The sequence below is a fragment of the Triturus cristatus genome, chromosome 10 (genome assembly GCF_964204655.1).
Source record: "Triturus cristatus chromosome 10, aTriCri1.1, whole genome shotgun sequence".
Classification (NCBI taxonomy): Eukaryota; Metazoa; Chordata; class Amphibia; order Caudata; family Salamandridae; genus Triturus; species Triturus cristatus.
Window position 1 is genome coordinate 371,527,652 of NC_140593.1, and position 12,840 is coordinate 371,540,491.

The window sequence follows — 12,840 nt, forward strand, 5'->3', positions numbered from 1 at the left end:
TGCTATATAGTAACCCTATATAATTTAATATTCCCACTCCAGTTAACATTAAGTCAGGAAAGGTGCTGGACAGTAACCCTATATAATTTACTATTCCAACTCCAGTTAACATAAACTCAAGAAAGGTGCTGGACAGTAACCCTATATAATTTACTATTCCCACTCCAGTTAACATAAAGTCAGGAAAGGTGCTGGACACTAACCCTAAATAATTTACTATTCCCACTCCAGTTAACATAAATTCTGAGAAGGTGCTGGACAGTAACCCTATCTAATTTACTATTCCCACTCCAGTTAACATAAACTCAGGGAAGGTGCTGGACACTAACCCAATTTAATTTAATATTCCCACTCCAGAAAGATCAAACTGAGACAAGGTACTGGTTATAACATCACTTAAAATATTAATAATCTACATTTATTAACTATGAGATATCATTTAAAAACTCTTAAATTTAACAATACTATAGTTACAATACCCACCCCTATCCCATATTAACCCTAATTCAAAAAAAAATATGTACAATATGTTTTCCATATAAATTGCAAATATACAATTATTATTATTATAATTTTTTTTTAAATTTTAGATTTCACAATATTTACTAATAAATTGATTTGTTTTATGATCTATGTTTACACTATTATTTTTAAAAATTAATACCCACCCTTCTCCCCTAATATACCCACATCCCACCCATAAATACAACATAAATATTGAAATTATAATTTCCAATGTAAATTATATAATTAGATTTTGACATAAAATGTTCACAAATTTAAATTATTCCCAATTATAAATTTATTTATTAATCTATAATTTTGTAATAATTATTAAAATACTATCCACACCCTTACACCCTAATAACCCAAATTCCCAAACATGAAACAAAAAAATAATTTCGTAATTATTTTGAAATTTTGTTTTAAACATTGTCAAAATTACATTCAAATTTTAACATTTATAATTCTTTAGTATTAATATTTATAACTTATTATCCAATTTTACAGTAATCTTTTTAATACACTCCCCGCCCTTATACACTAATAACACTATATCCCACTCATAAAACAAAATTAAAATTTCATTATAATTTCTAATTCTATAATTTCGAATTTATTTTGAAATTTTGAAATTTCGAAATCTTGAATATTAAATATTTTTACATTATTATCTGATTTTACTATAACATTTTTAAAACACTCCCCACCCTTCTCCCCTAATAACCCAACATCCCGCTCCTAAAAAATATATATAATTTCTTTTTTATTTTCTAAATTATAAATATTTAATTTAGAAATTTCATTACAATTTACTATTCATAATTATTTATTATTTAATATTTTTAAATTATTATCTAATTTTACACTAATATTTTTAAAACACTCCCCACCCTTATCCCCTAATAACCCAACATCCCGCTCCTAAAAAATATATATAATTTCTTTTTTATTTTCTAAATTATAAATATTTAATTTAGAAATTTCATTTCAATTTACTATTCATAATTATTTATTCTTTAATATTTTTAAATTATTATCTGATTTTACACTAATATTTTTAAAACACTCCCCACCCTTATCCCCTAATAACCCAACATCCCGCTCCTAAAACATATCATACAATAAATTACTTGACACTATTAATTATATTTTAAACATTAATTAAGTATTTATACATATAATTAAACAATTTACTTATTCAATATACACTAAATACACATTTTAAACAATATATATATTATATTTCGATATTTCTAACATAACTATTCAATCGATATTATCTTCAAACGATATTACTACATCGATATTTCATACATCGATATTTTACTAAACACAAACAAAACGATATTACTTACCTCGATATTCTACACTTCGATATTAATGTTATCTCGATATTTTTACTTCGATATTCTTGTTGTTCGATATTATTTTTTCGATATTATGTCTATTTACCCTTTTTGATGGTTGGGACCACTGCAAGTCAGGAATTAGTAGACCGCAGGTTTCTGGTCGGGATGTAGAGAGATCAAATGACCTTTTGAAGGTTATTCTTCTTTCGACTGGAAAACAGTTGAGATTGAGCAGGTGTTGGATGATTTGACAGTGAAGGGGGATGTTGAGGATCAGTCTGGCTGCGGCGTTCTGGACAGTCTGGAGTTTGCATAGGAGTTTCTTATTGATTCCGACATAGAGGGCATTGCCATTGTGCAGTCTGCTGCTGATGAATGCGTGCGTGACGGTTTATCTGTATTCGATTGGGATCCATCTAAAAGTCTTTTGGAGCATGCAGAGGGTGTTGAAGCAGGTCAAAGATACAGCATTGATCTGGGAGCTCATTGTGAGCTATGAGTCTAGTATGATGCTGAGGTTTCGTGCATGGTCCGTTGGGTTGGGTGGATTTCCGAGAGCGGAGGGCTATTGATCTCCTGGAGGTATTCACCATTTCGCCATGGCAAGAATCAATAAACCCTACTCTGGCTTCATTGACCATTTTTGGTACAGTTTTGCAACCCTTTGTTTTTCTGGACAGCATGATGAACTCTTGTGGCTCATAAGAGAAGTCGATGTTCTAGGTTTTGACTGTATGGTGTTGTCTGAAATACCATTGGTATTGATCTGTAGGGTTGAAGTGGTCATTTGTTTGTGTAACTACTCCTAGTATTCCTTCTATTTCTAATTGGCTGGCTTAAAGACTCAAACCAGTCTTATAATTCTACTTATAATTTTTGGCCGATGTTTATTAATTGACAAGCTAGATTTCCCATTACTTTCATGGCTGCCATCTTGGAATTTCCTTTTTGTCTATCAGGCTTACAGCGTGTGCATGCTTTCTTTTGTTCTATAGTCCTGCAACTGTGAGCACCTATCAGGTAACCGCGGTTTCCTTCTAGTTATTGACTCTTCTAAGACTCGGAGAATTGTGCATACCTTTTTTTCACTTCTTCATGTTTTTTTCAATTTATTTAAAAATATTTGATAATTGAGCCGTTGTGATAAACTTCTTTGTAAGTAATGCTCTCTAGTGGACTCTTCCGAATGTTTTAATATGTGGGTCGGGTACCTTGTCACATTTGAATGTTCTCGCCTCTTTTTCTTGAATGGTTGTCAAGAAGAGGCTTGCTATATCCATTTGTTGGCTCCAGCTCATTTGGTGAAAGATTGCAATCGTTCTTATCTCTAATAAATGAGTTTCCACTCTGTTATGGCAGACACACTGTGGAGACTAATGCACTGTGTATTTACTGTTGGTTGCACGCAGTTTTTTAAGATTAGGGTCTATGGTGATCTTGGCCACAACTGTTTTGTTCTTTGTGAAACTCTCACCAGTTCTTTGTATGCATGGGCTACGGCATGTAGGTCTCGTTAGCTGTCTGCAGCCTTTCCTTATCTCCAATTCGGAATCTGCTCATTGGCCGAGGTTGCTATGTACCGACTATGCAGACAGACACGCGAAATGTAACCCATCTTCTGGTGTGTGTTTCCTTCCTATAGAATGGTGTTGTGTTTTTAGGTCGCCCTGCCTTCCATTGTCCTGATGACGACCCCATCCTAAATTATACGATTGGGGTTGAAACCTCGACACCTTCCAATAATCTTCAGATGTGATGAAAATGCAATAGATTATTATATGCTACAGGTTCCTCTAACAAAACAAATGCAACAATGTTTTAATTGTATATATTTTATCACTCTGCATCACTGCGCCTCTTGCACTTTCACATCACACAAATGTTTCATTATTGCCAACATTGTTATAATTTGTTTTCTCGTGAACTATTGATTATTGATAAGATTTGCAGGTCTATAAATAACAAAGTAGGACATAACCTGCACATTTGCATTTATTATTGCTGTTTATTAACCAGTAATTTACATTATTTGTCAACCAGTTGGTAAAAGTTCTCTATGTGGAACTTAGTCTTTTTAAATTACAGAAACGCAGGTTCCACATTACACATTGGGTCAAAATGTCAATTTGGCGAGCTCACTTTTGCTACTTGTTTTGTGGTTGTCTCTTCGGATGGGCGCGCGCCAGTGGAAACGGGTTCATGATTCATTGCTCTTTATTTAGGCACTTTAAATGCCAAAGGACAGGAATTCACAATCATGGTCAAAGAGAGAAAACAAACAAAAGGGGAAGGAAGCATTTTCCAGGAAGCAGTAAAAAGTAGTCACACTCTACACACAGGCCAATCAAAACAATTACCAAACTCAGTCCTAAGATTGGCAGGACTCTGGTGTTTGGCATCAGGTACACGTCTTGCTCCAGGCTCTGTGATATGGGAAAATACTCCACCCTGCATTTTTTGTTTTTGTTATTATGATTAATTATTAAAAGAAACTGTTGTACGGTTCCTCTGTCATTTATACAACAAGGCATTTACAGGTCTCCAGTGTGTCTGCCTCCTATTTATCCATTCACCTCTGTGGTTGCCTCGGGGGGTGTTTCACGTCGGGTTTTATGTGCAGAAAATGAGGCCTGAAAACAATGTGCGCATGCTTAAGTGCATTTCGTTTTGCTTACATTGGAAAACCTACCTTAACTAAACATATTCAGGTCTACTAAAACGCCTAACTGAAAATCAGATTAGTCAGGAGATTAGGGTTGCAGAAGTGTAGTATAACAATATTTCAAGTAAGAGCACATCTTACAAAAAAGGCAACATCGAACTTGACATTTTGTCTAGAAATACATTTGCGTTATTACACTGTTTATTTCAAATTGAATCATTATTTTCAGCCTTGCTTCTTTCTTGAACATATAAATCATACAGACGCAGAACGGAATAATTATTAAAACTTAAAAAAAGAGTGGTTGGCAAGGGATTGATTTAAGGGGTAGCACAAGAAATTGGGGAAAGCATGGAAGTAGAGGCACATATGCAAAAGATTCACACTCCAAATGTGGGTGCTTTTGAGCTGCTTCTTCTAGGCCTGTGTCACTCACGTCAGTTAGGTAATTCTTGTAACCTATTACTGCTTCCTTGGAAACATGCACCAGGTACTTCAGTGAGCTCACTGTCTTGCCATGTGCCTTAGCTGTTGCTTTCAGGGAGTAGCAACATCGAGCAGTCAGGGTTTACTCTTGGAGAACGGTGTGGGCAGACACACTAGCTGAGGCAGCACTGATAGTTAGGATGCCCAAGCTTTGTAATTCTTTTCTGAACAGAGTTATTCATTGATTGCTATTAAGTAAATATGCACAGTAATTGTGAGAAATGTCATTTCAAGTAATGTACCTTGCACTAAGAGAGCATGCACGTTATGTCACAATCGGAATGATAGCCAGTCACACCATGTCTGTGTTTTCATTCAATCTCGTGGGAGTTTTCACGGTCTCTGCAAGGGTTGCCAGGTCATACAGAGACTGGGACTAATCCAGGGCCAACAGCGGCACATGTAGGAGGGCCTCAGTGTCGGCGCAGATTTTATGGGTGATGCAAATTGTTCGGTTGCTTGGTAGATGCAAAAGTGACAAAGTGGTACTCCCTGAATTGATGGCCATAAAGCATTATAAGTAGGGCTCCCGGTTTTATGGTATTTATTTTTTTGCCATTTCCGTCTGTATTTATCCATATTTATTTTTGCCACAGACAAAAGTCGACGCTGCATCTATGTATTTTTCCACATTTATTTAATTTGACAATGCACACATGCACTCGGTTGTTATAGTGTCAACACTATACATTCACTGAAAACTTTGCCTTTTGCAGAATGTCCCAAATACACTTAAAAGTGCTATCACAAGCCATTTGTTTCAGAGCCTTGCAGTTTCTATCATCGGCAGAGTGCCACATCCTCTCCCACACTGAACACCATACTGCCCCACTGAGAGAAACTCGCACTGCCTTCAGCTACAACCCAATTGTGCCCTCTATAAATACCTGGAAGCAATTCAATTCAAATTATGCACTAGACTAGAGTAATATGCTGCATGAAAAAAAAGTAACAATATTCTTGAAAAAGCAAACACTCATAGGGAATACAACTTAAAGCTTTTACACTCATTAATAAGAAATCAATGAGTGTTTTTGCTTGAAAAGCTAACAACATGAAAAGAAAAGTTACCTGACCGCACAGTAAAACATAATCTAACCACAGGAGCGCAACGCCCATAGGGCCCAAGGGGCTTCTGCCCCCCCACGCCCCACCACCACCCGTCGTGTGTGACGCCCGGGCTGAGACAGCTTCCCGGGCACACACACAGACTGTTTTTGAGCTGCTGTGGGCTGGCGTCCGTTTTATCGCAGCCGCACCCAAGTACTTCACAGGTCTTTAAAAGACAATTTACTTGTTAATGAGGCTTTCTTGTTTTTCACCGCTTCTGAGAGCCCCTGCATTTCCACTCTGCCTATTGCTGAAGACTCCCACCCACCCAGGCCCCCCCACCCCATGAAATTTGGCTCAAGCTGCGCCTCTGTCTAACCATGATGGTAAAACTACAACTCCGACCTTAGCAGGAACATTTATAATGTCAGCAGGTTTCAGTTTTTACACTTAGCAAGACTCTGAGTCACAGTGCTGCAGCTGGAGATATAAACACTGCTGGCTATGGGCCTCTGTAGTTTCTTGGAGTCACTCACCCTCCTTGGCTGCAGACAGCTGCTGGCAATCAGGATATTTTTCCGGTATAACCGTGAGATAACCTGCTAAGTGGCACCGTTGACTTGAGAGCCGTGCTTGTACCTTTTAAAGACACACAGCACCTGCTCAAAGACTCACACTGTGATGGGACACAAGCTTCAGGAATCCCCCAGGACAGGGGCTAAGCAGGCAGGAAGTGTCAAGGTCAGGAGGTGACAGGCCGCACACCAGCCTCCTCCTGTAATAGTTTAACTCGGCACAGGTCGACAAATAAATGTTGGGGGCCGGGCGGGCTGCAAATTGAGATTTAAGAAGTGTGTCAACGGAGGTAAATACCTTGACACTAATTTACATCGCGGAGCGAGCGCCATTAAAGGGACAGAGCTGAGCCACCATGACTGCTCCCGCAGCGGCCGTTGTTATTTTCCCGTTTTTATATATAAATACAGACAAAGGAAAACTTGTTTTCCGTCTGTATTTATATGTAAATATCCATTTAAACGGAAAACCGGGAGCCCTAATTATAAGTCAATGCACCCAGATTGTTTAGCTTTTATCAGCAAGCTCCTCCTTCCAGACATACGTTTGGCATGCATAAACTCACTGTCCATCACTTGGCTTCACCAAGAGGGAATAATGCATCTGGGAAGCAGCAAAGTGGGAAATGCAGGGACAGGAGAGACGGCATTACCGTTCTATCACTAAACCCTGTGGGTCACCCAAAACCATAGGAACTATACAGGCCTAGGTGTGACTCCAAAATGTGTATCTATTCTCATATATGCCATAACCACCGTATGCACACTTCACATATAGTCAGTGAAGAAGAGAGGACATAGTCATAACATATTAGATGGATGTACCAATTAGAACCAAGAGGCTGTCGCCCCACTGGGGTGCAGGCAAAAAGTTCTATTCAGCTGCAACCATTATTTGTGTCAGCCACAATTTAGGTGGACTCCAATCACTCATTAGAGTCAAGCACTTCTACCACATTGTTGTCTTGTTAAGTTTAGACAAACATATTTTGTTTTTCTAAACTGGTGTGGTGTCCATTTGTGGTGTTTTCACTGTGTTACTGTGAGTTGCGGTACAAATACTTTACACATTGCCTTTGGGATAAGCCTGTCTGCTAGAGCCAAGCTATCAAGGTGGTGAGCAGGGGTTATCTAAAGTGTGTATCCCCCTTACCCTGACTAGAAGCAAGGGTCCCTATTTGGACAAAGGTACCTACTTCTGCCAACTAGAGACCCCCATTTCTAACACTAAGCCAAGAAGTGATGCAACAGAGCTGGAATCTTACAGGCCCCTTACGCTACTAAACTCAGATTACAAAATACTAGCGAAGAGCTTGGTCGACAGGCTGACCTCCCCCCACCCCCCTGGTCCCACAGCTGGTCCACCCAGATCAGAACAGTATTGTGCCGGCTGAGAGCCCCTCCCTAAAATTATGGAAAAAAGATTAGGTACTAAAATAACCCCTCAGTCGGGCTGCCTGGTACTGAACCTACAGAAGGTTCATCCAACTGGTCAAACTATTATACACCTAATATAGGTGGCCAATATTATATATCTAGAGGGGTACATGCCAGTGCTGCACGCTGAACCCGCTTCAATTTTCCCCGGAGATGGAGCTTTTGGTCCACATTCTCCATGTGCAAAGAGAGCAAGGGGCTGTCAAGGGGTATACACCTCAGTGAGAGTACACACTCTGTCTCGCTTTACACAGACGACATGCTACTTTACTGTAACAATGTCCATGCAGTCCCGCCCACAATAGAGCATCTGCTTGCTCGATTTGCTGAGTTATAGGGCCTTAGGTTAAACTTGGAGATATCGTGCCTTTTCCCATTCACTGCTGCTACACCTTACCCTGCACTACATATCAGAAGCATTCAGTTGGACTGGCAGTCAACCACATTTGGGCACCTGGGTATTCGTATTTAACATACACAAGCATACCTCATGGATGGTAACCTGGTCCATGCTGGGTCTGCCCTGTGGGCACAAATAATGTTCTGGCAGACCTTGCCGTTGTCTGTGGTTATGTTGCCACACCTACTGTATTATTTTTCCAACCTGCCCATATACACTGTGACAGCTGCTCCTGGGAAGCAGCAGTGGGGCGGGGTGGGGTTTGAAAAGAAATTCACTTACCTGCCAGCCGGCTGGCCGTCCGCCACCTCTCCTCCGTCCTCTTCCTGGCTTCTCCTGGGCAAACAGGAAGCAGGATACACCCGGGATACCTGGCTCCCCATAGCTAATCACAATGCTGCAATTCAGTGTTGTGATTGCTTCGAGCGCTGTAGTTCGGCACTCAGCCAGGGAATGGGAGCCTGGGCATGTTCTCCACCCAAGCTGTAATGCAGTCTGGGTGGAAAACATGCTAAGTGCGCATGTTTGGCCGGCCCGAGACGGCCGGCCAAACATTCATGCACACTTAGGAAGTGCAAACCATTTCACCCCTGCTGTGTCAGCACAGCAGATTCCCCTCCCCCCCACCAAAACACCACAGCAGGAACAAATGAAATGATAATAATGTCCAGTTATTATCGTTCTATTTTTCCTTTTTTATACACTGCGAACAGGCAGTGGGGCACCGCTCCTCCACCTTAGCAGACGAACCGCCACTGCATATACCTCAATGAACCCTTTCTCCGCTCATTACAGTGTTAAACAGGTCATTTCATATGGAACGCTAAATGCTGTAGGGAGGCCCTCGCTAAGCTCTACCTCCCAGCAAAATGTAGTGGATTGGGTGTGCCAAATTATGAGCATTTTTGTCTGGCCTCACAACTGCAATGGGTGGCACACTGGTCCGCTGGTTGCCAATTGGAGGATACTGTGACTGTTCTCCCCTGCAGTGGGACCTGGAACGTGTGTTTACATCTTTCACTCCCTATCTAAATCACCGCTGCCAAGATTGATCCTGATTCAGATTGTGTGCCATTGCTTTCGTAGGAGCCTCTTTCTTACCTGATCAGCGAAGCCCTACACTGCGCTAGCACTATTTGGCATGCCATGGGGTGATGTGGTGACCTTTCTAAAAGAAATGGGCCCCTCGCATGTGGCAGGGCTCCACAGTGTAGGTGATCTGTAACAGGATGGGGCCTCATACCAATGGAAGAGCTTTTTATGGAGGCTGATCTTTACCAGGGATATTCCTATTGCACGCTTTCTTTATACGGTCACTGGGGATCTGTTGGGAGGACATGCAGCAGGAACCACCACTCCATCTCACAACTCAGTGCCTACATGTAATGGGAAGAGGTCGTTACCTGACACGATGGCTGGATAGCTCCCTGTGCAGTCACACAGCTATTCCCCTTACTGTGCTGCGCCAACACTGGGACAACGACTTGGGCCATCTTTGCATTGATAGAGAGTGGCAGACAATATTAGCTTACCCTACCCTGATATCACGCAATGCTCACTTCAAATTAATATAATTTTACATACTGGACAGAGCTTATTTAGCCCCCCACAAAATCAATCACTACCTTTGGCGCACAGATGCTGCCTGCCCCCAGGGCCTTGCCCCAGATTTCTTGCACATGTTTTGGACCTGTCCGCTGCTTACACATTACTGGCTGGATGTTACGGCACACTTGTCGCGTGAATGGGCCTTTCCACATTATGCATCTGGGAGGTGTGTCTGCTGAGTCTAATATGCTGTACCAAGAGAAATAAAGCTGTGGCACGTTTCACAGACCTGGCCCTTAACCTAGCCAAGTGCCTGATCACCTCTAAATGGAAATTGCCGACTGCTCCTACATCCTCCACCTGGCCGCTCTCGATGGTAGCCTGGGTACAGGCAGAAAGTAAAGCCTTACATAGAGAGGAAACAAGACGTCTACGCAAATGCCCCAGCTGTGATAGCTGGGACAGTCTCCTGGAGAACCTACGGGAGGGTCTTCAAACTGATGTAAAACCCCCTTAAAGCACCTTACTTGCTGTTACCCAGTTGCATTACAACCTCTGCGACTGACCGGGAACCCTGTCTGACCATCGTATTCCAATTAAGCAACCCCGAAATATTTCTGTTTTATTGTAAAGTTGGACATGTAAACATCACCTTTGTCTGGGCGCACTCACTTATGCAAACAAAAAAGCAGCTAACTAGCAGGGCATTTGTTTATAATCCTCGGCTGTTCATATTGCTGCATTGTACGGTAATGAGCTATGCCACCTGTAATGTTCACATTGTTCAATATGCTTTGTAGGCTGTTCAACGCCAATGTCAATGTCAAAATGGTAACAAAAAGAGTTTTTTATGGAAAAGCTACATGAGAATGTATATGTTAAGATTACGGTGAGTGCAGAACGAAAATGAAAACACAAGGCAGAGTTGTAAAACAGACAGCCTGATAATACAACATTCAAGCACTACCAACCCAGTATTTTATATATTTATTCAGCTCTAAATGACATTCTTTTTAGGCACTGATTGAAGATGTTATATATGCGAGTGACTTGTAAAGCCCAAGCCTACCTACAAAAATGCCATAATAATAAATGGGGTAACCCAGTTGAAGTCCTTGGACCTGGGTATCGAATGGTACGGAAAACAGTGGTCCTGGCCCTTCTTTTTAACATAAATTTCTTTCAGAAACAGTGGTTATTCAAACAAAGACTCAGAGCATCCAAAAGTCAGCTCGCGGTTACATGGAACTGAATTAATTAAGATACTGATGGAACTGAGAGGCTTGTCTATGAATAATAGAGATGGCAAAGCCAGCCGCTTGAACTCACACTTCATTGTGTCTGTGTTGTGGTTGTGCTGCAGATTGGCGCATATAAATTCTCCCTGCTTCCACGGACAGAGTAAACCTACAGTCACACACACATACACACATCATACGCTAGGGCCCATCACACTAAATTCACACTATTACTCTATCCACACTGAATATAGGAGAACCAATCTGCATCTACAATGAGGTCAATGCGACCTGAATGTTATTGCCCTGAGTCATGATTTTTAAACATAGGAAATACATTTGAAACCTCAATAAATGACAAGAAATGAACACCCAACACCGTAATTCAAACAAATGCTTATTTATCTAAATTAATTCAGAACGAAAATCAATCATTAGCAAAATCATTATTCTCATAGTTACCTATTCTAGCTAAAAGGGTCAGGACATGTCTCTCAGTAAAGTCTCTCGAGATGCCGTCCTCAGCATAGGTTCAGGAAGAAGTCCAAAACGCGAAGAACGCACTGAACGCGATGGAACCAAAGAACGCAATGAACACAGACCCTCTCTAGTCTAACATATTTATAGGAAAAATAACAAATAAAAAGTAACAAACAAATGTTGAATATCCGTTGAGCTGCTGAGCAGAGCGAGCAGGAAAGGATGCCATTCAGTTACATTTAGGAAACCTCCGCTCAGGAAAAATCACAAAAATAAAAAGACAGAAGAAGGAAACTCAAGTTGGCAAATGTTACTTTCGTAAATGTTCTTCCTTGATATCTTAGCAGAGCCACCGCAGGCTAGTTATTGTTCATTGTGGCTTTATCCTTGTCCAAGGGCAGCTGGAAACGTTCCCAGAGCTACTGTCCTCACGGAAAACTTTCTAACCAGGCAAAGGCTGCGGTCAGGTGACTCTCGACCATGTTCAGCAAGGCCTCTCATCAAAATTCAATCACTCGAGTGCAGGCTGTAAAAGGCAGCCATCTTGTTTTAGGCCAAAATGGACCATCTTAATTAAAAGAAACACAAAACAACGTTACCACAGCATAATGATTAAACAGTGTGAATCCCCACTAATACCCATATGTGTATGTAATTATCTGGCCTTCTGCAACACAATAAAGCATTAGTACACATTATTTTAAAAGCATAAACATGAAACAAATAGCACTTTTACAACACTCATTTAATTAAACCGCACATTATTATAAAGCAACATATATGCGTCCCACGTGTTGTCGTTTCTTCTCATTAGTAATGTTGGTTAATTCAGACTTTAACGAAACAAACTATTAATTAGTATTTTCAAATTAATATTTTTAATCATAACATAGAAACAAAACTGGAGCTTAAAACACGATAAATTTTCCACAGAAAACTCTGCTCCAGCAATCCCCCCTTTGGTGATATCTTATCACCACAAAAACCAACCCACAAAAAAAAAAAAACAATTTAGTCCCAATTTTTAGGAGAAATCGAAAATGTCTTTTACAACACAACATTAAACACCAGACTCCCTCACATCATCCCTCTTTGACTCCAAATAAACACT